The following is a 27,129-nucleotide window of genomic DNA, read 5'->3' as shown; positions in this document are numbered from 1 at the left end:
CATCTTGTTTAATGTATCATTCAAAGTTTGTGTTTCCTTATGTATTGTCATTTTGGATGATCTGTACATTAGTAACAGTGGGGCATTAAAGTCCCCTACTATGATTGTGTTACTGTGGATTTCCCCTTTTATGGCTGTTAGCATTTGCCTTATGAATTGAGGTGCTCCTATGTTGGATGTGTAAATATTTACAATTGTTATATCTTCTTCTTGGATTGATCCCTTGATCATTAGGTAGTGTAGTTCTTTGTCTCTTGTAACAGTCTTTATTTTAAAGTCTATTTTGTCTGATATGAGAATTGATACTCCAGCTTTCCTTTGAATTCCATGTGCATGGAATATCTTTTTGCATTCCCTCACTTTCAGTCTGTATGTGTCCCTAGGTCTGACGTGGGTCTCTTGTAGACAGTGTATAAACGGTTCTTGTTTTTGTATCCATTAAGCCAGTCTATGTCTTTTGGTTGGAGCATTTAATCCATTTACATTTAAGGTAATTATCGATACGTATGTTCCTATTACCATTTTCTTAATTGTTTTGGGTTTGTTATTGTAGATCTTTTCCTTCTCTTGTGTTTCCTGCCTAGAGAAGTTCCTTTAGCATTTGTTGTAAAGCTGGTTTGGTGGTGCTGAATTCGCTTAGCTTTTGCTTGTCTGTAAAGGTTTTAATTTCTCCATCAAATCTAAATGAGATCCTTGCTGGGTAGAGTAATCTTGGTTGTAGATTTTTCCCTTTCATCACTTTAAATATGTCCTGCCACTCCCTTCTGGCTTGCAGAGTTTCTGCTGAAAGATCAGCTGTTAACCTTATGGGAATTCCCTTGTATGTTATCTGTTGTTTTTCCCTTGCTGCTTTTAATATTTTTTCTTTGTATTTAATTTTTTTTTAATTAATTAATTAATTTATTTATTTTTGGCTGTGTTGGGTCTTCGTTTCTGTGTGAGGGCTTTCTCTAGTTGCGGCGACCGGGGGCCACTCTTCATTGCGGTGCACGGGCCTCTCACTATCACGGCCTCTCTTGTTGCGGAGCACAGGCTCCAGACGCGCAGGCTCAGTAGTTGTGGCTCATGGGCCCAGTTGCTCCGCGGCATGTGGGATCTTCCCAGACCAGGGCTCGAACCTGTGTCCCCTGCATTGGCAGGCAGATTCTCAACCACTGAGCCACCAGGGAAGCCCCTGTATTTAATTTTTGATAGTTTGATTAATATGTGTCTTGGTGTGTTTCTCCTTGGATTTATCATGTATGAGACTCTCTGTGCTTCCTGGATTTGACTGACTATTTCCTTTCCCATATTAGGGAAGTTTTCAACTGTAATCACTCCAAATATTTTCTCAGTCCCTTTCTTTTTCTCTTCTTCTTCTGGGACCTCTATAATTCGAATATGGGTGCATTTAATATTGTCCCAGAGCTCTCTGAGACTGTCCTCAATTCTTTTCATTCTGTTTTTCTTTATTCTGCTCTGCAGTAGTTATTTCCACTATTTTATCTTCCAGGTCACTTATCCGTTCTTCTGCCTCAGTTATTCTGCTATTGATTCCTTCTAGAGAATTTTTAATTTCATTTACTGTGTTGTTCATCATTGTTTGTTTGCTCTTTAGTTCTTCTAGGTCCTTGTTAAACGTTTCTTGTATTTTCTCCATTCTATTTCCAAGATTTTGGATCATCTTTACTATCATAACTCCGAATTCTTTTTCAGATAGACTGCCTATTTCCTCTTCATTTGTTAGGTCTGGTGGGTTTTTACCTTGCTCCTTCATCTGCTGTGTGTTTCTCTGTCTTCTCATTTTGCTTAACTCACTGTGTTTGGGGTCTCCTTTTAGCAGGTTCGTAGTTCCCGTTGTTTTTGATGTCTGCCTCCAGTGGCTAAGGTTGGTTCAGTGGGTAGTGTAGGCTTCCTGGTGGAGGGGACTAGTGCCTGTGTTCTGGTGGATGAGGCTGGATCTTGTCTTTCTGTTGGGCAGGGCCACGTCCGGTGGTGTGTTTTGGGGTGTCTGTGACCTTATTATGATTTTAGGCAGCCTCTGTGCTAATGGATGGGGTTGTGTTCCTGTCTTGCTAGTTGTTTGGCATACGGTGTCCAGCACTGTAGCTTGCTGGTCATTGAGTGGAGCTGGGTCTTAGCACAGAGATGGAGATCTCTGGGAGAGCTTTTGCCATTTGATATTACGTGGAGCCGGGAGGTCTTTGGTGGACCAATGTCCTGAACTCAGCTCTCCAACCTCAGAGGCACAGGCCTGACACCCGGCTGGAGCACGAAGACCCTGTCAGTCACACGGCTCAGAAGAAAAGCGAGGAAAAAAAGAAAGAAAGAAAAAATAAAATAAAATAAAGTTATTAAAATAAAAAATAAAATTATTAAAAATGAAAAAAATTAAAAATAAAAAAAGGAAAAAAAAGAAAAAGAAAGAAGAGAGCAGCCAGACCCAAAAACAAATCCACCAATGATAACATGAGATAAAAATGATACTAAAAAACAAACAAACAAACAAAAAACCAGACAGACAGAACCCTGGGACAAATGGTAAAAGCAAAGCTATACAGACAAAATCACACAAAGAAGCATACACATACACACTCACAAAAAGAGAAAAAGGAAAAATATATATATATATCTATATATTTTAAAAAAGGAAGAGAGCAACGAAATCAGTAAACAAGTCTACCAATGATAATAAACTCTAAATACTAAACTAAGATAAACATGAAATCAGAAACAAATGAGATGCAGGAAGGAAACCCCAAGTCTACAGTTGCTCCCAAAGTCTACTGCCTCAATTTTGGGATGATTCATTGTCTATTCAGGTATTCCAGAGATGCAGGGTACATCAATTTGATTGTGGAGATTTAATCCGCTGCTCCTGAGGTTGCATGGAGAGATTTCCCTTTCTCTTCTTTGTTCACACAGCTCCTGGGGTTCAGCTTCGGATTTGGCCCCGCCGCGTAGGTCGCCTGAGGGCGTCTGTTCTTTGCTCAGACAGGACGTGGTTAAAGTAGCAGCTGATTATGGGGCTCTGGCTCACTCAGGCCGGGGGGAGGGAGGGGTATGGAATGTGGGGCGAGCCTGCAGCAGCAGAGGCCAGCGTGATGTTGCAACAGCCTGAGTCGCGCCGTGTGTTCTCCCGGGGAAGTTGTCCCTGGATCACGGGACCCTGGCCGTGGCAGGCTGCACAGGCTCCCGGGAGTGGAGGTGTGGATAGTGACCTGTGCTTGCACACAGGCTTCTTGGTGGCTGCAGCAGCAGCCTTAGCGTCTCATGCCCATCTCAGGTGTCTGTGCTAATAGCTGTGGCTTGCGCCCATCTCTGGAGCTCGTTTAGGTGGTGTTCTGAATCCCCTCTACTCGTGCACCCTGTAACAATGGTCTCTTGCCTCTTCGGCAGTTCCAGACTTTTTCCCGGACTCCCTCCCGGCTAGCTGTGGTGCACTAGCCCCCTTCAGGCTGTGTTCACGCAACCAACCCCAGTCCGCTCCCTGGGGTCTGACCTCCGAAGCCTGAGCCTCAGCTCCCAGCCACCAGCCCCCACCCGCCCCAGTGGGTGAGCAGACAAGCCTCTCGGGCTGGTGAGTGCTGGTCGGCACCGATCCTCTGTTTTGGAATTTCTCCGCTTTGCCCTCTGCACCCCTGTTGCTGTGCTCTCCTCCGTGGCTCCAAAGCTTCCCCCCTCCGCCACCCGCTGTCTCCGCCCGCGAAGGGGCTTCCTAGTGTGTGGAAACCTTTCCTCCTTCACAGCTCCCTCCCAGTGGTGCAGGTCCCATCCCTCTTCTTTTGTCTCTGTTTTTTCTTTTTTCTTTTGCCCTACCCATATACGTGGGGAGTTTCTTGCCTTTTGGGAAGTCTGAGGTCTTCTGCCAGCGTTCAGTAGGTGTTCTGCAGGAGTTGTTCCACATGTAGATGTATTTCTGATGTATTTGTGGGGAAGAAGGTGATCTCCACGTCTTACTCCTCCACCATCTTGAAGGTCTCTCCTCCAGTATTTATTACTTGTAGACTTTTGAATGATGGCTTTCTGATCAGTATGAGGTGATACCGCATTGTAGTTTTGATATGTGTTTCTCTAATAGTTAGCGATGTTGAGAATCTTTTCATGTGCCTATTGCCCATCTCTATGTCTTCTTTGGAGAAATGTCTGTTTAGGTCTTCTGCCCATTTTTTGATTGGGTTATTTGTTTTTTTGTTATTGAGTCATGTGAGCTGTTTGTATACTTTGGAAATTAAGCCCCTGTTTGTTGCACTGTTTGCAAATATTTTCTCCCATTCTGTAGGTTGTCTTTTCATTTTGTTTATGGCTTCCTTTGCTGTACAAAAGCTTATAAGTATGATTAGGTCCCATTTGTTTATTTTTGCTTTTATTTCTATTGCCTTGGGAGACTGACCTAAGAAAACAATGCTATGATTTATGTCAGAAAATGTTTTACCTATGTTCTCTTCTAGGAGTTTTATGGTGCTGTGTCTTATATTCAATAAACATTTTCAGTTTATTTTTGTGTAGGGTGTGAAGGAGTGTTCTAATTTCATTGATTTACATGTGGCTACCCAGGTTCTAGAAAGCTTTTCTTAACAATCCTCTACATGAGATCAAGTCCTTTGAGTGTAGGAAAAGAAACTAATAGAGGCAAACCTCAGAGACAGTGTGGGTTCAGTTCCAGACCAATGCAGTAAAGAGAGTCACACAAATTTTCTGATTTCCCTGTGCATATAAAAGTAATGTTTACATTATACTTAAGTCTATGAATTGTGCAATAGCATTATGTCTAAAAAATGTATATATCTCATGAAAAAATATTTATGGTTAAAAAATATTCAGCATAATCTGAGCCTTCAGTGTGTTGTGATCTTTAGGCAATAGTAACATCAAAGATCACTGATCACAGATCATCGTAACAAATATAACAACGAAAAAGTCTGAAATATTGCAAGAATTACAAAAATATGACACAGAGATACAAAGTGAGCAAATGTTGTTGGAAAAAATGGTGCTGATAGACTTGCTTAATGCAGGGTTGCCACAAAGTTTCAGTTTGTAAAAATAAAACCCACAATATCTGAAAGTACAATAAAGTGAGGTGTGCTAAAACTGGGTATGCCTGTCTATCTAAGGGCAGTGCCTGCCAGGATCCCAAACACTTTGGTAAGCACTCAATAAATATTTGGTACACCAAACTGAGTAGTTTGGTTTCAATTTTCTGTAGAAAATGAGGAACCTCATTTCATGTTTTAACATAAACATGTAAAGTGTCAAAAAGTCAAAACAGTTGTTTGTCTTGGCTTACACTTAACATTTTTAACGTATGCAGCAAGAATAAAGACAAAGAATAGCACCGAAGCATATAATCATCTTTTTTTTAACCATCTCAGAGGTATTTCCAGCATTCTATAACTAGATATAAAAAAGAAAGTTTCTGAAGGAAGGGAGATGATAGTTATAAATGAACAGAGAGATCAAAAGAATGCGTATCATCACATTCTTTATGCGAAAAATAATCTTTATTCAAAAGAGTTTCTTCCTAGGCATTGCTTCCTTTCCCCTTTAGCAATCTTTTTAAAGTCTCTTGATCACACCACCTGCTCCCTCCTGAGCTTGGGGTTACACCTGTGAAATAGCAACCTTGGTTGGCAGCTACCTGCTGTTGGCTGTGAACTCCATTCAGTGTGATCCCTTTGAGTCTGAATTCAAACTCAGTATCATGTACCTCAGTACGCTGTTTAAGAAAAAACAGCTTGGTCCTTAAGAGATTAACCTGCCAATCACAGGTAGATGCCTCATACCCCCCGGGCACAGGCAAGTTGTACAAAGCAGTGAAAGCCTTTAAATGGAACTTTGAAATATCAAACCATTTATTCCCGTGTGTGTGTGTGTGTGTGTGTGTGTGTGTGTGTATGTTATAATTGTGTATATATTGTGTTTACTCATGAAATGAAATTTGTTTTGTTCAGATAAAGCTCTAAAAAGCATAGTGCTTTACATTTAGGTAGCATTTTATACCTTCAAAGCCTTTGCGCAGATAGTAAACAATTAGACAAAGAGGATACGAAACTTGACTTGGGAAGTGATTTACATTGAGGTTCTCAAAGTTCACATGGGTCTGGAAGCAGAAGCATCAGCATCACCTGGGAGCTTGTTAGAAATGCAGAATCCTGGGCCCTATCCAGAACTACTGATTCCCCAACTTTGGGGATGGGTTTTACATGTCCTCCAAGTGATTGTGAGACATGCTCTACTTTGAGAACTGCTGGCTTGGAGAAAGACGCATAGGAGGTTTCGTACAGTGCTGGTGAAGACCACAGAAAATGCTCACCAAGTGTTAGGGCTGAAACCTGGCTCCTCCACTTACTTCAGCAACTTGTTCACTGACATGGTCTCAGATCCCCCATCTCAAAAATTGGAGTAATAATAATACTTACCACAAAGAGTTGCTGCAAAAATTAAATGGTAAGATGCATGAAGTGCTTGGGATAGCATCCAATAAATGTTAGCAATGATTGAATGGGTCAGATCCATTAAATAGAGAGACTGGAAGTTGGGAAAGCCTTGAGGCCAAGAGGATAGGAAAATTCTAAAATTATCTATGACTGAAAAGAGTAGAAGCTAAGAAATAAATAAAATGACAATGTACCCCAATGTTCATAGCAGCATTATTTACAGTGGCCAAGATATGGAAGCAACCTAAATGATGAATGGATAAAGAAGATGTGGTATACATATATAAAATGGAATATTACTCAGCCATAAAAAGAATGAAATTTTGCCATTCACAGCAAAATAGATGGACTTGGAGGGTATTATGCTAAGGGAAATAAGTCAGAGAAAGACAAATACTGTATGATATCACTTATATGTGGAATCTAAAAAATAAAACAAACTAGTGAATATAACAAAAAAGAAGCCAACTCAAAGATATAGAGAACAAACTAGCAGTTACCAGTGGGGAGAGGGAAATGAGAGGGACAATATAGGGGTAGGGGATTCAGAGGTGCAAATTATCATGTATAACATAAGCTATAAAGATATATTGTACAACACGGGGAATACAGCCAATATTTTATAATAACTATAAATGGAGTGTAACGTTTAAAAATTGTGACTCACTATATTGTACACCTGTAATTTATATACTATTTTACATAAACTATACTTTAAAAGAAAATAAAAATAAATAAATAAGTAAAATGAAAATGTGTGCATTCACTGCAAGGTTAAGTCTTATTTTTATACTTGATTCATGTGGAAATCCCAGCCTACCCCACAAACATCACAGAAGTATCTGATGGGACTTCCCTGGTGGTGCAGTGGATAAGAATCCGCCTGCCAATGCAGGGGACATGGGTTCAATCCCTGGTCCGGGAAGATCCCACATGCCGCAGAGCAACTAAGCCTGTATGCCACAACTACTGAGCCTGCGCTCTAGAGCCCGCGAACTGCCACTACTGAGCCTGCGGGCCTAGAACCTGTGCTCCGCAACAAGAGAAGCCCCCGCTCGCCACAGCTAGAGAAAGCCCACGTGCAGCAACAAAGACCCACCGCACCCAAAAATAAATGAATGAATAAATAAATTTTTTTTAAAAAGTCTCTGATAACATCATATAAGATCACCCATGTGCTTTCCTTATCTAACACAGATGGAGGAAGAGTAGGCAAAGATTGACATATCTTTACAATTTTATAATAGTACTGCTATTTTTCAAGTCTTTATATGTTACATCCAGAAATTCTATGGCTGCCTTGTTTCAGTACCATTATTGATATTAAACATGCTGCTGTGGCTCCAGAAAAAATAAAACAGGTATGTTTTTGTGCAAAACAGCTTAGAGGGAAGCAACACTATCTCAGAGCCGCTCAGAGCCCTTAGTTTAAGAAACGGTGAATCCTCCCAATTGTACAGCTTGCAAGCATGCTTTTTTGCTACATGGCAACAAGTCAAAGGCATCAAATGCTGACTCTGACAGCTGTTGTCTCTCATTTTCAACCTGACATAATGAGTTTCAAGACTTCAAGGCTGCTGCCCAGAAGTGGTGGTGAGGCCTGAGTAATTGGTTTAGAAGAGTGAAGAAACTGAACAAAAGGAAGGAAGGAACAAACATGGTCTCATTCTTATTCTTGAGCTATCAGTCTGGAATTTATTTACTCCTGGTGGAATTCTACAAGTCAAATCATGATTCTTCATAGTGCAAAATATGCAAGGATATATTCGTCCTGTATTATACATGCCCAGCCTAGCGACACAAAGAGATGAGGTGGACACACGAGGGTGGCTGATCAGAAGAATCTTGCTCACCACCTGTTGAGGATGTGATGCTATTTCTTGCTTCCTCATAAATTAAGAACATTCTCATTATACTGAATTATATTTATTTAAAGCTACATTATCTACTTACAGAATGCAAACTAAAATTCATTGCTTTTGAATCCTGTGCTGTCATTCCAGTAAGAGGAATTGGTAATTTGCGCATTAAAATTCCGCTTGCCAATACTGAGATCCACCATATTCGATTAGAAACTAGATTCCAGGGATGAGCGAGGGAGTGATAACTGTAACCTAGTATGATAGAAAATATGCCATTGGTATTAAGTGAAACAACGGGTTGGCAAACAACGGCCCACAGGTCAAATCGAGCTAGCCACCATGAGCTAAGAGACATTTTCTCATCTTTAAATGGTTGAAAAAAAAATCTAAAAATAACATTTCATAACTCATGAAAGTTATGTGAAATTCAAATTTAAGTGCCCATAAATAAAGTTTTATTGGACTGTATACATATGGTCTATGGCTGTTTTGATGTGACAACAACAGAGACAGTATAGCCTAAAATACTTACCACCTGCTCTTGATAGAAAAAAATTTGCCCATGCTTGAGTTAAACAAAGAGCAAAAGTGGAGATGGGTCTACTGGTTCTATCTTTCACTCTTATACTTTCTTGCCAATTGCAAAGAAACATGCACTCTTGAGAAAGTGTAATAATTACAAGAACAGGAACAGCCACACTGACTCAATGCTTCCAGTGTTCTGGGGAAATGAAACATGCATTATCTCACTGAATCCTCCCATCAGTCTTGTGATGTCATTATTATTATTCCCATTTTACAGAGGAGGAAACTGGAGCTTAAAAAGCTTAAACTTGCCTGGTTAATGATTAAGGCTTATTTTTTACCCCCTGCAAACATCATTTAACCTTCAAAATATCACTAACTCCATTTCTTATAATTTTGAGTATCTACCTTTCTTTTTGGACAATAAAAAATTGGGAAGGACAATATGATGAAGACTGAAACATAAAGTCAGTTTGACCAATGAAGGAGAAAAGCATACATGCTACGGTTGGCACTATTAGTAGTCCATCTATTACCAAGCTCCCTCTTTTCTGTTAAAAGACCCTGACCCCATTCAAGGTGGATCTGTACTTATTCCTTTCCAAATCTCCCTGACAGCCAGAGTGACCCTAGGACATGGTTTGGGCCAAGGAGATGCAGATGGAGGTCTGTTGGGGGCTCTTGGAAAATATTTTTTTCTAATAAAAGGAAAATTTATAATTGGAACCACTCCTGTTTTCTTCTTCTCTATGCTTTAAAAGTGGATGTGGTGTCTTGAATTACAGCAGTCATCTTGTGATCATGAGGCAACATGCACAGAAGTAAAACAAAGAATTGTAGAGATGCTGCTTCTGAACCAATGATAGAAGTTGCCATCTCCAGATTTCTTTAGGTCATTTAGGTCATTACCTGCAGCCATTCTTAACTGACAGAGCTACACAACAAAGCATACAAATCTAACTCATCTCTACATTCAGTCCTTCCTGTTTCCTGGATGAACTGTCCCCAACACAAAATATTTCAAACTCTTATGATATTTCTAAGTAAACAAACAAACAAACACTCTATACTTAACCCAGCTAGGCCTTTATTAAAATACAACATTCATTCATTTGATCTTCCATTCTCTCACTCAAAAAATACCTTTTAAAAATCTATTACTACCTTTTTTTCCTCTAAGAGTTTTAGAGTATCTGTCCTTACATTTAGGTCTTTAATCCATTTTGAGTTTGTGTATGGTGTTAGGGAGCGTCAGAACACTCTCTGACATAAACGGCAACAATGTCTTTTTTGATCCACCTCCTAGAGTAATGAAAATAAAAACAAAAATAAACAAATGGCACCTAATTAAACTTAAAAGTTTCTGCACAAATGGCTCATGCAGCTCAATACCAAAAAAACTAACAACCCAATCAAAAAAATGGGTGCGGGCTTCCCTGGTGGCGCAGTGGTTGAGAATCCGCCTGCCAGTGCAGGGGACACGGGTTCGAGCCCTGGTCTGGGAAGATCCCACATGCCGCGGAGCAACTGGGCCCGTGAGCCACAACTACTGAGCTTGCGCGTCTGGAGCCTGTGCTCCACAACAAGAGAGGTCGCGATGGTGAGAGGCCCGCGCACCGTGATGAAGAGTGGCCCCCGCTTGCCACAACTAGAGAAAGCCCTCGCACAGAAACGAAGACCCAACACAGCCAAAAATAAATAAATAATTAATTAATTAAAAAAAAAAAATGGGTGGAAGATCTAAATAGACGTTTCTGCAAAGAAGGCATAGGGATGGCCAAAAAGCGCATGAAAAGATGCTCAACATCACTAATTATTAATGAGAAATGCAAATCAAAACTACAATGAGGTATCACCTCACACCAGTCAGAATGCCCATCATCAAAAAATCTACAAACAATAAATGCTGGAGAAGGTGTGGCAAAAAGGGAACCCTCCTACACTGTTGGTGGGAATGTAAATTGGTACAACCATTATGGAGAACAGTGTGGAGGTTCCATAAAAACTAAAAATAGAACTACCATATAATCTAGCAATCCCACTCCTGGGCATATATTCAAAGAAAACCATAATTCGAAAGGATACATGCACCCCAATGTTCACAGCAGTACTATTTACAACAGCCAAGACACGGAAGCAACCTAAATGTCCATCGACAGAGGAATGGATAAAGAAGATGTGGCACATATATACAATGGAATATTACTCAGCCATAAGAAGGAATGAAATTGGGTCATTTGTAGAGATGTGGATGGACCTGGAGATTATCATACTAAGTGAAGTAAGTCAGAGAAAGACAAATATCATATGATATCACATATATGTGGAATCCAATAAAAAATGATACAAATGAACTTATTTACAAAACAGAAACTGACACACAGATTTCTAAATCAAACTTAGGGCTACCAAAGGGGAAATGTTGGGGGGGTGGCATAAATCGGGAGAATGGGATTAACATATACACACTATTATATACCAAATAGATAACTAACAAGGACCTACTGTACAGCACAGGGAACTCTACTCAATATTCTGTAATAACCTACATGGGAAGAGAGTCTGAAAAAGAATGGAGATTATCTATCTATCTATCTATCTATCTGATTCACTTTGCTGTACACCTGAAACTAACACAACATATTACTACAGATCAGGCACAGTTATTTATAGACACTAAGGAAAAGAAGGCCTCAGAAATCATAGAAAAGAAGAAAGGCTTTGGTACCAGAAAGTCTAATTGCCAGGGATCATTTCCGTTACTGTACTCTGGATAGCCAGGTGAAGCAACCATAAACAATCCAGTCTCTTAAGTCAAAAAGATCCAGGTTTGAACTCATATGCTGCCACTTACCAGCTGGGGAACTTATAAGAGTCACTTAACTTACTCCTGAGCCTGTCTCTTCACCTGTAATGTGGGAATCATAATCTCCACTCATAAGGTCGGTGGGCGATTAAGTGAGACTGTGCAGTTGTGGTACCCAGCACAGCCTGACACACAGTCAGTTAATGGAAGTTGCCATTATTACTGTTAGCAGCATACCAGGATCTGAACAACATATATTTAAGTGTTGATGAGGGAAAGGGCTGGGATGGGAGAAGGCAGATATGAACCAGAGAAGGCAGTCTGGAGAGAGGGACATTTCAGCTAGAAATGGAAAGATGAATAGGAGTTGGCTGGAGAGAAGTAAGAGGGAGAGTGGAATATTTTGAGCACGGATAACCGCCTTAGGGGGACAGTGTTTGGCAGAGAGGGCAGACGGAGGAAAGTCTGGCATGAGCCCTGAGAACTGGCAGGCAATGACACTGAAAGGCCAGGTTGCAGCCAGATGGTGAGAGGCCTTATAAATACCAGGCTGAGTCTGGTGCTTTATCCCATAAGCAAGGAGCAACCTCTGAAGACCTGTAAGCAAAAAAGTGACATAATCGGATCTCTGTTCTAGATGGATAATTGGCAGCAGAATGGGAGGTGGGCTGGAGTGGGCAGTAACAAGAACCATTAGAAGGTTATTTGTACAAACCAGCCAAAGGGTAATGAGGGATCAAACTAGGACAGTGATACTGGAGCAGGTGGAAGAGGGTGGGGTTTAGAAATATTTGGGGGGTAGAAAGATAAAATTTAGAGACCAGTGTATTTTAGAAGGTTAAGAAAGTTAAAGACTCAAAACTGACTCTGTGTTGTCTTGATTGTGGGGTTGAGGGGCTCTTAAATGCTATTAGCTAAGACAGGAATGTTCAGGAAGGATATTAATAAATGAAAGTTCAAATTATAAGAATAGGGTCTTTTTTGGAAGTTAGCTATTTCTGTCAAGTCCTCACTCAAGAGTCAACCTAATTCTTCTTGAATGCCACTCAAGCCTGCTTTGTCTTGTGACATCAGTGCATGGGAATAAGGACCGGCCAGATTCTGTTCTTAACAAACCGTTATGAACACTTGTGAAGGCACCTTAATGAGAAAGATGATTTCCAGCTCCTCTACTGATAATTTTAAAAGGATATCGCAGTCAAGAAACATAACTCATATACCCTATTATCCACCGTGCTGCTGCCATGCCTAGTGCGGGGACTTGCAAATGGTAAGTGCTCAAAAAAGGGTTGTTACTTTGATTTGATGGAAAATCACACTTCTTAAGTGTCAACTTTAAAGTCTTCAGTGATCACAGTGCAAACTCTGAAGAGGCAACTGTGGAAGCAGGTCTCAGAAGGAAAGAACATGGAGCTATTTGTATGAATTTAGGCTCTCAGTGATCTGTCTACTCCTCCAGAGACAAAATATGGCACTCTGTGGCCTGAGTTCCAAACTTTTCCCTGTGCTTCTATGCATGATCAGTTCTCAACCTTTGACCCAGCTTTGCATGCTCTTCTCAATTTGCATCCCTCCCACTGTTCAAAATGGTGCATTAGAGTCACAAGCTGTTCCACTGCACACGTTCCCTGCATTAATCCTGGCGAGCTTGATGCCATGCTCATCACAGGCCATGGGAGTCTTCTTGTACTTTTTCGCATCCCTAACTTCTCTTGTTCTGTGTTCTCACTCACCATTTCCCGTGTGCTCTCTAGAACCCTGGTTCCACGCACATTAATCACATAGGCTGGGGGAATATGGGCACAGTGAAATAAGTTTGGTAAATAATGGATCCTTTTAATATGTTAATATGCACTGAAAATGTTCAGAAACAGAAAACCCTTCATAATATTTCCCACACTGACCTGATAATGGATGTTTTAAGTGAGTGTACATCTCCAGGATGGATAAACGAAAAGGTAAACTGACCTAAGCACAATTACCAAAGAGTATTTTTAAATCTTTGCTCATGGACTTCCCTGGTGGCGCAGTGGTTAAGAATCCGCCTGCCAAGGCAGGGAACACGGGTTTGATCCCTGGTCCGGGAAGATCCCACATGCTGCAGAGCAACTAAGACCGGGCGCCACAACTACTGAGCCTGCGCTAGAGAGCCCACGAGCCATAACTACTGAGCCCACGTGCCACAACTACTGAAGCCCGCGCACCTAGAGCCCGTGCTCCGCAACAAGAGAAGCCACCACAATGAGAAGCCCGCACACCACAACGAAGAGTAGCCCCCGCTCGCCCCATCTAGAGAAAGCCCGAGCGCAGCAACGAAGTCCCTCAACGCAGCCAAAAATAAATAAATAATAATTTTAAAAAAATCTTTGGTCATAAGATACAGGGAATGAATGAATGAATGAGAAAGAAAGAGACAGAGGGAAGGAAGGAAGAAGGGAAGGGAGGAAGGGAGGGAGGGAAAAAAGGAAGAAAGGTAAGTCAATGGAATGATTGAAAAAATTACCTGTATTTTTTTTTCTCTGAAATAATTATCTCCCCTCCATTCCTGATTGCATCAAGAGAAGAGGAAGAACATCACGGGTCTGAAAACACAGGAGGAAATTCTGAAGTGTCCAAATTTAGGAAACTCCCCTTTAGAGAAAGACTATTACCTTGGGCAAACACCCAAGAGGAGGCATTCCTGTGAAAGAGGAAAAGCATTCACAAGTCAGTGAGGGGTAACTCCAAAGGGACAGCCATCTATTGAAGCTGGCAGCTGTCTGCCACGAAACACACTTCTCTGCTTTGTCCGTATGGTGAACCTGATTCAGTCAGCACTCCTGCTCCGTAAAGAACCGGTGCACTAATGTGAACTGCTACCACTCGAAAGTAATGGACTGAGAATGCCATTATTTTAAATTGTTTGAGGCCATGCAGCCCCAACTTCATTAGCTCCATTTCTAGGAAACCTATCTACCAAATTCTGTGGCATCTGCAGAAGTGGAAGAAATCCACGCAAATGCCATTCTATCACAAATGCCATTCTCTTCATTAAGATAAGTCACACACAAACGTATAGGTATTTGTCTTACGGTAGGCAGGAAAATGGTCCCCCAAATATGCCCATGTCCTAATCCCTAGGATACATCAATATGATGAGATTATCCTAGAGTGTCCTGATAGGCTACTGAAGAGCCTGAAAAGCAGAAGAAATAGGAAAACCAGGAATCAGAGAGATGAGGCAGAAGTGGGAAGCAAAAGATTATAAGCACAAAGAGAATTCATGACCATGGGCTGAGAGATGTTGGTTCCAGGAGCTAAGAGTAGCCCCTGGTCCACAGCCAGGAACCACACAGAATTCTACCAACAACCTGAATAAGCCTAAAAGCAGATTGTCCCCCAGATAACAGCCCAGACCTATCAGCACCTTCACTTTGACCTTGTGAGACCCTATGCAGAGAATCTAACTGAGCCACCCCATGCCTAGGCTTCTGACCCATGGAAAGAGCAAGACAGTAAATAGGTACTGTTGTAAGTCATCAAATTTTGGGTAGTTTGTCACTGCAGCAATAGAAAACTAATACAGGATTTGTGTGCGAGTAACCCAGGAACATTAACGATCCAACACTGGATCCATACCACATGGGATCCATCCAACAGTGGATCCATCCAACTATCTATTTTTGGAGTGTCTCACCTACTCTGGTCAGGCACCTGGTGGTAACCTGTACGTGAATTAAGCTCACAGTGATGCACAAAAGCAGGCATCTCCTCCACTGCTTTCAGTCCATTTGGGGACAGAAATATGAAATAAACAACATTTACATAAATACATATGCAATAGTAGACTGTGATCAGTCAAATGGAGGGGAGGTGCTTGGCGTTAAGAGTCTCTATCAGAGGCCCTGGTAGGCGTGTGTCAGCTAAGACTTCCCTGACAAACTGACAAGCTGAGATGGGCAGTATATGTAGGAAGGATGTGAAGGTGCAGAGATTTGGGGGGGAGAAAGACCAGGGAAGACTTTGAAGCAAGAGGGAACAGAAGGAGTGTGAGAAAGTGAAAATGCTGGGGTCGCAGGATTAGGCTGAAGAGGGATGCAGTGGCTAGATCAGGGGGGTGTTATAAGCCATTCTAAGGATATTCCATAAAGAAAATATAAACATGCACCATGCTTCAAAAGGAAAGGGACTGTTTACTGATTAATGCAAAGGGATTCTTTGTTGATTAATAATTCTAGAAAGTGTTGTATTCATGAAATGATACTCAGGCTGTCCCCTGTGAGCTGCAGGCTTACAAAATTTTAATCCACAGCTTAGGAAATGAAAAATGAAGTACAGAGCCTGCCCTTCAAACATCAGCTCACGCGGAGGTTTAGAGAAAGCCCCAAATTTGGCATTCTAAGACTTAGAGATGCATAGAAGGTGATTTAATCTCTCTGAGATTCAGTTTACTCATCTGCAAAATGGGAATGATACTTTCATGCAAATAGAAGACACACCACAAACTTGCTGAGGAAATAAGTGAATGAATTCCTGCCCTGCCTGACTCAGGATCAAATGAAAACCAAGTATGTGAACGTGCTTTGTAAAGCAGAATATATTTTACAAATATGAACAATAATTATTATTAAGCGACAATGTCTTCATACAAGAGACTGCTTAATGTTTCTAAAGAGAGAAATAAGAGTTGTGTTAATGACGCTGACAAATGCGCTGGAACAGGTCAGTGGAAGAGGTCATGGAATTTTCACCCACTTATGCCCGGAACAGCAGCCACCTGCCATGGACAGATTAGGAGGGTGTCAGCAGAGGGACAAAGAGTTATTCTAGATAAGGCCCTAGGTTTCCATGTAAACCTGTTCTAACTAGAACAATACAAATGCCCCAGTAACCCTGGGGGTTATTAATGTAACACACGGTTATCATTAAAGTAAAAATCTGCCAAAAATTGCCATCAGTACAAGTCTGACATTCTTTTAAAACATAATGTTTGTAGGTTCGCCTAAACCCTTCCTTGAAACCTGAGAAAATGTTGTTTCTATGGGGGCTCTCTTTCTGAAATCTTCATTCCGGCCAAGACTTTCAGCCTAAGTAGTTTCACATCACAGAGAGGAAATAGTACTGCTAAAAGCATGAGCTGTGGAGTCCAAGACAACTGTGTTTGAGTCACAGCTCTGCCAGCTAGTAGGAAAGTTACTTAATTGCTAAGACAGTTTCCTCATCAGTAAAACAGGAGGAGTAAGAGGACCTAACACACATGGCTGTGCTTTGTGCAGTGGCTAGCACAGAATAATACTTGGCAAATACTATATATTATCATCATTGCTATTACTGATCCACATCACCTGTGAGAACCTTAAAGCGTGAATTCTTTTAAGACAGAAAAAAAATGTTGAAAAAACAAGCTGTATCTCGCTAATTATTCAGCAGCCTATTTCTTTTGTCCCTACTACTAACAAAGAAAAAAAAAAAATAACTGAAACCTGCCTACAAAAGATTTCCTAGCTGAGCTATTTGTCTTCACTGGGGGTTGTCTGTTCAAGGCAGAAATGAAAACTGCAAAAATTCAGGGTTGTGTCAAGTACAGAAACCAGCACATCCTTATTTCAGAGCCCAATCTCAATGGCTGGCATTTGAAATACTTTGGAGATAGGAGTCGTCATAATTTCAAAAAAGCCTTCTCCCCAGAAAGCAGCCAGACCAAGTCATTCATCTGCAGTATCACAGCTGAGGGCTCAAAGCAAGCCCCGAGTTCAGGCATGTGGTAATTAGGTCTCTAAATTTACTCCACTGGCTGGGAAACCTGTCAAAGGAACTCTTATCACGGGCAGAGTTAATTACACATAAAATGACAGAGCAGACACGCTGGGAGACAAACGGTAACCTGGAGAGAGAGATGGCCAGAGGAAGGGCAGCAAGAGGCCATGTTCATATGGTCTCTATGAATATGAAACCTTACCAGCCCCACAAGTACAAACGAGTCTATTGGGATTGGAAAACAGTGTTTTCAGGGTCCAAACAGATTTATGTTGGGTTCATTCCCAGAAAGCTGAAATATACTACAAAACCAATAACTTGGAACTTTCTAGTGTTTGATTTACTTCCTCACCAGTGCAAAAAGTTCTTTACATTCTTCTTTCATTTCATTCATTTGTTCAAACAATATTTACTAAGAATGGGCATGCATCAGACACAAAGCATGACGTGGAAAGACAGACAAAGCCCTCCCCTCGTGCCACTGACCGTCTGAGGGGAAAGGGGAATCAAACAGCAAAACACACAAAACAGATGGATAGGTGCCTCAGAGGAAAAGAACAGGGTACTATGAAAGGTAGGTTTGGGGCAGAGTGCATAATTTGAATTGGGAAAGAAAGTGGAAGGGGGTGATATTTACATTTCAGACTGGAAGCAAAATAGGCATTCAGTACACTAAGGACTAGCAGAGCAGTGTTCCAGGAGAACAGAGGGCTTCAGGGTCCTCTATTTCCTTTAGGTCTCTTCTTTCTATTCTTCCTTCCTTCCTTCCTTCTTTCCAGCCAGACCTCAGAGTGTTGGTTTAGAATAGCCCATGTACTCTTAGAGATAAAAGGAGGATATAAAAGAAGGGAAACGTTGTCCTTGCCTTTTAAAAGTTTTTAACTCGTTGGGGGCAGCAAAGCTTCTGTGTATGTGAAACAAATGGTAAACAGTGCCAAAGAGTGCATGGGAGAGACCCAAACCAAGCAGCCTGGGACTCGGTCTCCAGGCCACACAGCCCTTCCTTGGCTGTTGTCAATCTCCTTACTGACACCCCACCTTCTCACCACTGGGCTGGAGGGCTTTTCCCAGCTGGGTTCCCTCTCCTCCATCCCCTGGACCATGGAGACCACGTCCGCCTGCTGTCACACACCTCTTACGAGCCAGATGGAATCCTTCGAAAGTGAACAAGGATCCAGACTGAGCCTGAGGTTGCTGTGTTCCTTTGGATCTTGTGAATTGGACCACTGGATTTTCACATGGTGCCATCCTTAACTGCTGGGTCCCTGCCACTGACCATTCTTTCTCAGTTTAGAAGCCATCTGTATCCCAGTATGCACAGCACATGGTACTGATATCTTCTGAGGCAATGATTTTGTTTGCTTGTGTATTTTGGGGGGTGAATTATCTTTGTATCCTCCCACCACATATGAATGCTTTCTTTTCAAATATGAATAAGTTCAATATTTTTTTATTCTACACAAAAAAAGGAGTTATGGAACTAGTGATCACATTTGCAGTCCACGCACTAAGTGACCTTTGACAGGTGTCTGTGCAGCTGATAAGAAATCTTCAGTAGTCCACATCAGTCGTCATCACCAGGAGTCCACGTCATGGTCATATAACTCTCATCTGAGCCAGCCCCAATGGGCACCCCAAGCACCAGTGCACGGAATACCAGGATGGGCATTACCCAGAGCCCATTACAGCCCTCAACTGTAAACCATCTCTGAGAATTACCCTTGTGAGCCTTCCTACATCCAATGACTGGTCCAAGCAGGGGCATCAGGGCTCAGTTTCCTCACCTCACCTAGGGACAACGGCAGAGAGCCATCGCAGCTTCAGAACTCCCCATGGGGTTGGCAGAGGCTTCTTTTTTTTTTTTTTAATTTTATTTATTTATTTATTTATGGCTGTGTTGGGTCTTCATTTCTTTGCGAGGGCTTTCTCTCTAGTTGTGGCAAGTGGGGGCCACTCTTCATCGCGGTGCGGGGGCCACTCTTCATCACGGTGAGCGGGCCTCTCACTGTCGCGGCCTCTCTTGTTGCGGAGCACAGGCTCCAGACACGCAGGCTCAGTAATTGTGGCTCACGGGCCCAGTTGCTCCGCGGCATGTGGGATCTTCCCAGACCAGGGCTCGAACCCGTGTCCCCTGTATTGGCAGGCAGATTCTCAACCACTGCGCCACCAGGGAATCCCCCCAGAGGCTTCTTTGAAACTGTATCGCATTCTAACTTCTCCATCTGCTCAATCTTTCTTTCCCTTTCCTTCCACAAGTATTGAACCCAACAGCCCTCTTTAATTAAAGTAATACATATTAATCTCAGAGTCCAGTTCCTGGGGACCTACTCTACCCCAACCAGAGAATGGAGAAACAGTCATGTGGATTCTCCCAGTGAGTTCATCTTACATCTCCAGCATTTACTGAACACTGCCGTGTGCCAGGTATTGTGTTCCCTTAAGAAGCTTATAGCTCTGGCAATCCCTATCAAATTACCAAGGGCATTTTTCACAGAACTGGAACAAAAAAAAATTTTAATTTGTATGGAGACAAAAGATCCCAAATAATCAAAGCAATCTTGAGAAAGAAAAATGGAGCTGGAGGAATCAGCTCCCTGACTTCAGACTATACTACAAAGCTATACTGTCATCAAAACCGTATGGTACTGGCACGAAAACAGAAATATAGATCAATGGAACAAGACAGAAAGCCCAGAAATTAACCCACGCACCTATGGTCAATTAATCTGCAACAAAGGAGGCAAGACTGTACAATGGAGAAAAGATGATCTCTTCAGTAATTGGCACTGGGAAAACTGGACAGCTACATGTAAAAGAATTAGAACATTCTTTAACATCATACATAAAAATAAACTCAAAATGGATTAAAGAATTAAATGTAAGACCTGATACAATAAAACTCTTAGAGAAAAACATAGGAAGAACACTCTCTGACATAAATTGCAGCAATATTTTTTTCGATCCATCTCCTAGAATAATGGAAATAAAAACAAAAATAAACAAATGGGACCTAATTAAACTCAAAAGCTTTTGCATAGCAAAGGAAACCATAAACAAAACATAAAGACAACCCACAGAATGAGACAAAATATTTGCAAATGATGCAACTGACAAGGGTTCAATCTCCAAAATATACAAACAGCTCATGCCACTCAATATCAAAAAAAAAAACAAAACCTAATCAAAAAATGGGCAGCACCCCAATATTCACTGCAGCACTGTTTACAGTAGCTGAGACATGGAAGCAACATAAATGTCCATTGACAGACGAACGGATAAAGACAATGTGGTACATATATACAATGGAATACTACTCAACCATTAAAAAGAATGAAATAATGCTATTTGCATCAACATGGATGGACCTGGAGATTGTCATACTGAGTGAAGTAAGTCAGACAAAGAGAAATATTATATGATATCGCTTATATTGTGGAATTGAAAAAGAAATGAACTTATTTACAAAACAGAAACAGACTCACAGACTTAGAGAATGAACTTATGGTTACCAGGGGGTAAGGGTGAGGGGTAGGGATAGTTAGGGAGTTTGGGACTGATATGTATACACTGCTGTAAGAGGGAGGGGATATATGTATACATATAGCTGATTCACTTCACTGTACAGCAGAAACTAACACAACATTGTAAAGCAATTATACTCCAGTAAAAAATTAAATTAAAAAAATTAAATAAGACACAACATAAAAAAAATAAATAAAATGGATAACCAACAAAGACCTACTGTACAGCACAGTGAACTCTACTCAATATTATGTAACAACCTAAATGGGAAAAGAATTTGAAAAAGAACAGATACATGTATATGTATAAATGAATCACTTTGCTGTATGCCTGAAACTATCACAACATTCTTTTTTTTTTTTTTTTAAACAACAGCTCCTGTTTATTTTTTTATTTTTATTTATTTATTTTATTTATGGCTGTGTTGGGTCTTCATTTCTGTGCGAGGGCTTTCTCTAGTTGCGGCAAGTGGGGGCCACTCTTCATCGTGGTGCGCGGGCCTCTCACTATCGTGGCCTCTCTTGGAGCGGAGCACAGGCTCCAGACGCGCAGGCTCAGTAGTTGTGGCTCACGGGCCTAGTTGCTCCGCGGCATGTGGGATCTTCCCAGACCAGGGCTCGAACCCGTGTCCCCCGCATTGGCAGGCAGATTCTCAACCACTGTGCCACCAGGGAAGCCCTATCACAACATTCTTAATCAACTATACTCCAATATAAAATAAAAAGTTTAAAAAAATGGGCAAGTATTTCCTCCCATTCTGAGGGTTGTCTTTTCATCTTGCTTATAGTTTTCTTTGCTGTGCAAAAGCTTTTAAGTTTCATTAGGTCCCATTTATGTATTTTTGTTTTAATTTCCATTTCTCTAGTAGGTGGGTCAAAAAAGATCTTGTGATTTATGTCAAAGAGTGTTCTTCCTATGTTTTCCTCTAAGAGTTTTATAGTGTCCAGTCTTACGTTTAGGTCTTTAATCGATTTTGACTTTATTTTTGTGTATGGTGTCAGGGAGTGTTCTAATTTCAGAAAATATTTGCAAACAAATCAACGGACCAAAGGATTAATCTCCAAAATATATAAACAGCTCATGCAGCTCAATATCAAAAAAACAAACAACCCAATCGAATAATGAGCAGAAGACCTAAAAAGACATTTCTCCAAAGAAGACATACAGATGGCCAAGAGGCACACGAAAAGATGCTCAACGTTGCTAATTATTAGAGAAATGCAAATCAAAACTACGAGGTATCACCTCGCACCAGTCAGAATGGCCATCATCAAAAAGTCTACAAACAGTAAATGCTGGAGAGGGTGTGAGAAAAGGGAAGAACCCTCCTACACTGTTGGTGGGAATGTAAATTGTACAGCGTACAATTTGTACAGTGTAGTACAATTGTACAAATTGTACAATTTGTACAGTGTAATACAATTGTACAGTGTAGTATAGCGACTATGGAGAACAGTATGGAGGTTCCTTAAAAAACTAAAAATAGAGCTAACATATGATCCAGCAATCCCACTTCTGGGCATATATCCAGAGAGAATCCTGGTTCGAAAGGATACATGCACCCCGATGTTCACTGCAGTGCTGTTTAGAATAGCCAAGATATGGAAGGAACCTAAATGTCCACTGACAGATGAATGGATAAAGAAGATGTGGTTACATATATACAATGGAATATTACTCAGCCATTAAAAAGAATGAAATAATACCATTTGCAGTAACATGGATGGACCTGGAGATTATCATACTAAGTGAAGTAAGTCAGACAGAGAAAGACAAATATCATATGATATCACTTAAATGTGGAATCTAAAAAAAAGGATACAAATGAACTCATTTACAAAACAGAAACAGACTCACAGGCTTAGAAAACAAACTTATGGTTACCAAAGGGGAAAGGTGAGAGGTAGGGATAAATTGGGAGTGGGACTGACATATACACACTACTATACGTAAAACAGATAACCAACTAGGACCTACTCTATAGAACAGGGAACCCTGCTCAATATCCTGTAATAACCTAAATGGGAAAAGAATTTGAAAAGAATAGATACATGTAGATGTATGACCGAATCACTTTGCTGTACACCTGAAACTAACACATTGTCAATCAACTATACTCCAATATAAAACAAAAATTTAAAAAAAGAAGCTTATAGCTCTACTATAGAAGTTGGAGCCTTTTTTTCCCCACAGCTGTACATCCATCCATTAGAAACTTGTCTATAGAACGTAATGCACTAGTTGTTATTCCAAAGAGTTTGACCCTTAATATCCAATGTAGCTGCAATGATCCAATGTGGACCATCTGTTGCTGTCAATCTGCTCAGGCAAGAGAGTTAAAATCCTAGGAGAGCATGAAATCACAAGTTTCCTGCATTCACAAATAATGTAGCAGCATTTTCAGCCTAGCTGTGAAGCGCTGCACGACTAAGAAAATACAAGTCCCCAAGAAGACACACTGTGCTACATGATAATGAAATCAGGACGAGGCCAGCTTTATGATCTAACTGATTATCCAAGAGGCCAATTTTTTTTTTTAATATTTATTTATTTATTTATGGCTATGCTAGGTCTTTGTTTCTGTGCGAGGGCTTTCTCTAGTTGTGGCAAGTGGGGGCCACTCTTCATCGCGGTGCGCGGGCCTCTCACTATCGCGGCCTCTCTTGTTGCGGAGCACAGGCTCCAGACGCGCAGGCTCAGCAGTTGTGGCTCACGGGCCCAGCTGCTCCGCGGCACGCGGGATCTTCCCAGACCAGGGCTCGAACCCGTGTCCCCTGCACTGGCAGGCAGACTCTCAACCACTGCGCCACCAGGGAAGCCCCCAAGAGGCCAATTTTTTAACCAGGTCTTTAAATAGAGATTTCCTTGCTGTAAATACTCTTTTAAACGCAGCTTTGTAGCTCCAACACTTTCCACCTTGATTCTTTTTTTTTTTAAAACTCCAACGCCCCCTGTCCCATTCTCTCCAAAGAAATAGTTCTGCTCCTGAAGATGAATTTTGTAAAAATAACATGAAACTCTTGTATTTATAGGGTTGAGGACTAACAATGTATATTGCTTTAGAGCTTAATTAAGAAGGCGTAGTCATGAAACGGCTGGATTGATATTTATACCTGGTGAAGGCTGAGTCTAGATAAGGGAAGCAAAATCAACACGAATCTTTGTCATGTATGAGTTAAAAGCAGAATCCACCATGTACTACAGATGATTTAGCACATTTCATCGGTGTAATAACTCTGCATCATCCTTCTTGCTTAAAGGGAATCCAGTGACACAGTTGCCATAATGTCATGAAGACATACACCATGACTTGTGTCTTCATTAAATCAAAATGTTGTAATTGGCCAGGGATTTTTAAAACTGTTTTTCCTTTCCTCCAATGTCCCACCCTACCCCCACTCTCTTATTTACTATTTTGATGCAGACACTACAATATTTTGATGTAGGACACCAGTAGGTGAACCTACTGATTCAGAACTGTTTCCTAGAGATGCTCTGGAATCTGCATTTTTAGGAAGCCCAATGTGATTGTTATGCATAATAGTGTTTTGGAACTAATCTTTTGCCAAGTGAAACCACAATTGGAACCCCCAAATACAAATGAACTATGCCATATTCTGGTCCTTTCATAGATGTACGTATTCCGACCACTTATATGGGGCTGCCCCCCCCTCACCCCATGAAAACATCCACCATGACCTTCAGTTCTTCACTCTTTACTTCCTTGGTTTCCTGGCCTTTTGGCCTCCACACCTTGACTCATAATAGTAACCTGACATTTCCCCTTCTTTCTGGTGGCCACTCTGGGTGAACTTTTCGCCCTTCAGATCCATGCAACATGACATAGGGAAGAGACAAAATAAGGCCACAGTTGGTGGACTAGCTGAGTTCTCTTCCTGTTCTATCACCACATCAATAGAGAAAAATGCATTCATTTATTCACTCATTCATTTATTCCTTCATTTATTCAATATATATTTGTTGAACACCCATTACCCACCAGACACTTTACTACACCCTGAGGATACAGCCATAGAGAAAACAGGCTTGGGAGTCATTATGGTGTTTATGTTTCAGCAAGCTTTAAAATAATTAGTTAACTGTTTAATTAAACTTGTGAGTACTATAGAGAATATTATGCTTAGTGAAATAAGTCAGACAGAGCAAGACAAACACTGGATGATATCACTTATATGTGAAATCTAAAAAATAATACAAATGAGTGTATATGCAAAACAGAAACAGACTCACAGATATAGAAAACAAACTTGTGGCTACCAAAAGGGAGAGAGAAGTGGGACAGAGGGAGACAGGGACAAATTAGGGGTATGGGATTAACAGATACAAACTACTACATATAAAAGGTATAAGCAACATGGATATAGTGCATGACACAGGGAATTATACCCATTACCTTGTAATAACCTATAATGGAGTACAATCTGCAAAAACACTGAATCACTATGCTGTATACTCAAAATTAACATAATATTGTAAATCAACTATACTTCAATTTAAAAAAAAAAGAGTGATTATGGAGTTCTATGAGGGGTATACAGCAGTGGATCTACCTAAGTATGGAAGAGACAGGAAAGTCTCTGAGGGAGTAATATTTGATGTAAACACTCCACAGTGGGCAGGAGTCAACAACTTGGCTAAGAGTGTGAGATGTGGGTGAACGTGGGGCTGGGGTGATGCTAAGGTGTTCCCTGAACAGGAAGTAGTGTGTGCCAACACCCCAGGTGCAAAGGTGCTTTTGGCCAAGTGGCTGGAAAGCTAAGGAGAGACTGGCAAGAAAGGAGGCTGATATCCTAGATCATGCCTGATCTTTACACTAAAGATTCTCTTCTTATTTTAAGAACCATGTGAAGCCCTAGGAAGGGGAATTATGGGATGCAATCTGCATGTCAATCTCTCTGCTCAGATGTAGAAGATGAAGAGTAGGGGCAGCAGGGAGAGCTTTCAAGAGGCTATGGTACGTGGAAGACAAGAGTAACTGAGAGGACAGGGGTGGGCAGTGGAGGTGGAGAGAAGTGGGCAGTTTGGGGATTTAGGAGAATTTGGTAATGGACGAAAATATGGGATGAGGAAGAAGGTGGTGTCAAGGGTGATGCCCAGGGAATGGATGCGCTGCTTTTCCCTTGTGAACCCTCATTCATGGTCTCTCCTCTGGGGAGGAGGAGGAGCAGCTGACAGACACTAAGAGAACAGATTCCAAATGACACGTGCTCTGCATACCCCTCAATGCCTTCATCTACAACATGAAGAAAATGAGAGTAATTACTGCCTGGCATCACTGGGAAGAGCAAATGAGTTAATACACGTCAGCTGCTGAGGACAGCGTCTGGCACCCCATAAGCTCCCGTCACTATCACCTCTTCCTGCCTTGGCGCGTGTGGGAGAAGTAACAAGGTGTGTTAGTTAAGAGCCTGGGATCTAGAAGCAGTTATACCTCACTCTGAATCCCAGATCTGGAATTTTAGCTACTATTTACTATTTAGCCATTATATCATTTTAGCTCTATTTTCCTTGTATTGATAATTAATACAAGAAATTTTTAAATTTCTCTTTAGGCCTATGTTTGTTTTTTTATTTCTTTTTCCAAATCTAAACTTTTTCAAATGTCCCAAAATATGGAAAATAATGTATCAGGCACCCGGTACACACTCTCAAATTTAACAAATGTTTACATTATGCATCACACCTACCTTTAAAGAAATAAAGTGGTGCAAGACCCTGTTAAAGAACTCTCTCTATGGACCTCCATTTCTTCCCTTCACGGAAGTAACTGTTATTCTGAAACTGGTGTGTATCTCTCTCCTACAGGTTCTTAAAATACTTTTACTACATATGTATATGTTCATCATAATATATAGTATTGTTTGGTATGCTTAAAATTTTCATATAAATGGTATCCTACTGGGACTAAGCAGATTTTTTTCCCACGAAGAACGAGTGGTTTTAACATTTGAAAATCTATTGCTAGAATTTATCATAAAACATATTAATAAGGAAATAACACAATTATCTGAATATAGTACAAGCATTTGACACACATTCAATACCCATTCATGATAAAATGCTCTTCAACTTGCTAATGTATCATGTCACACCAAAATTTCTTAACCTGGGCATTACTGACATTTTGGTCAAGAAGATTCTTTGGTGTGGGAGCTACATGTACATTGTAGGATGTGTAGCCTCCTGTGCATGACGATTAAAAATGTCTCAGGGGCTTCCCCGGTGGTGCAGTGGTTAA

The sequence above is a fragment of the Eubalaena glacialis genome, chromosome 4, assembly GCF_028564815.1.
Source record: "Eubalaena glacialis isolate mEubGla1 chromosome 4, mEubGla1.1.hap2.+ XY, whole genome shotgun sequence".
Classification (NCBI taxonomy): Eukaryota; Metazoa; Chordata; class Mammalia; order Artiodactyla; family Balaenidae; genus Eubalaena; species Eubalaena glacialis.
This window is presented reverse-complemented; position numbering follows the sequence as displayed.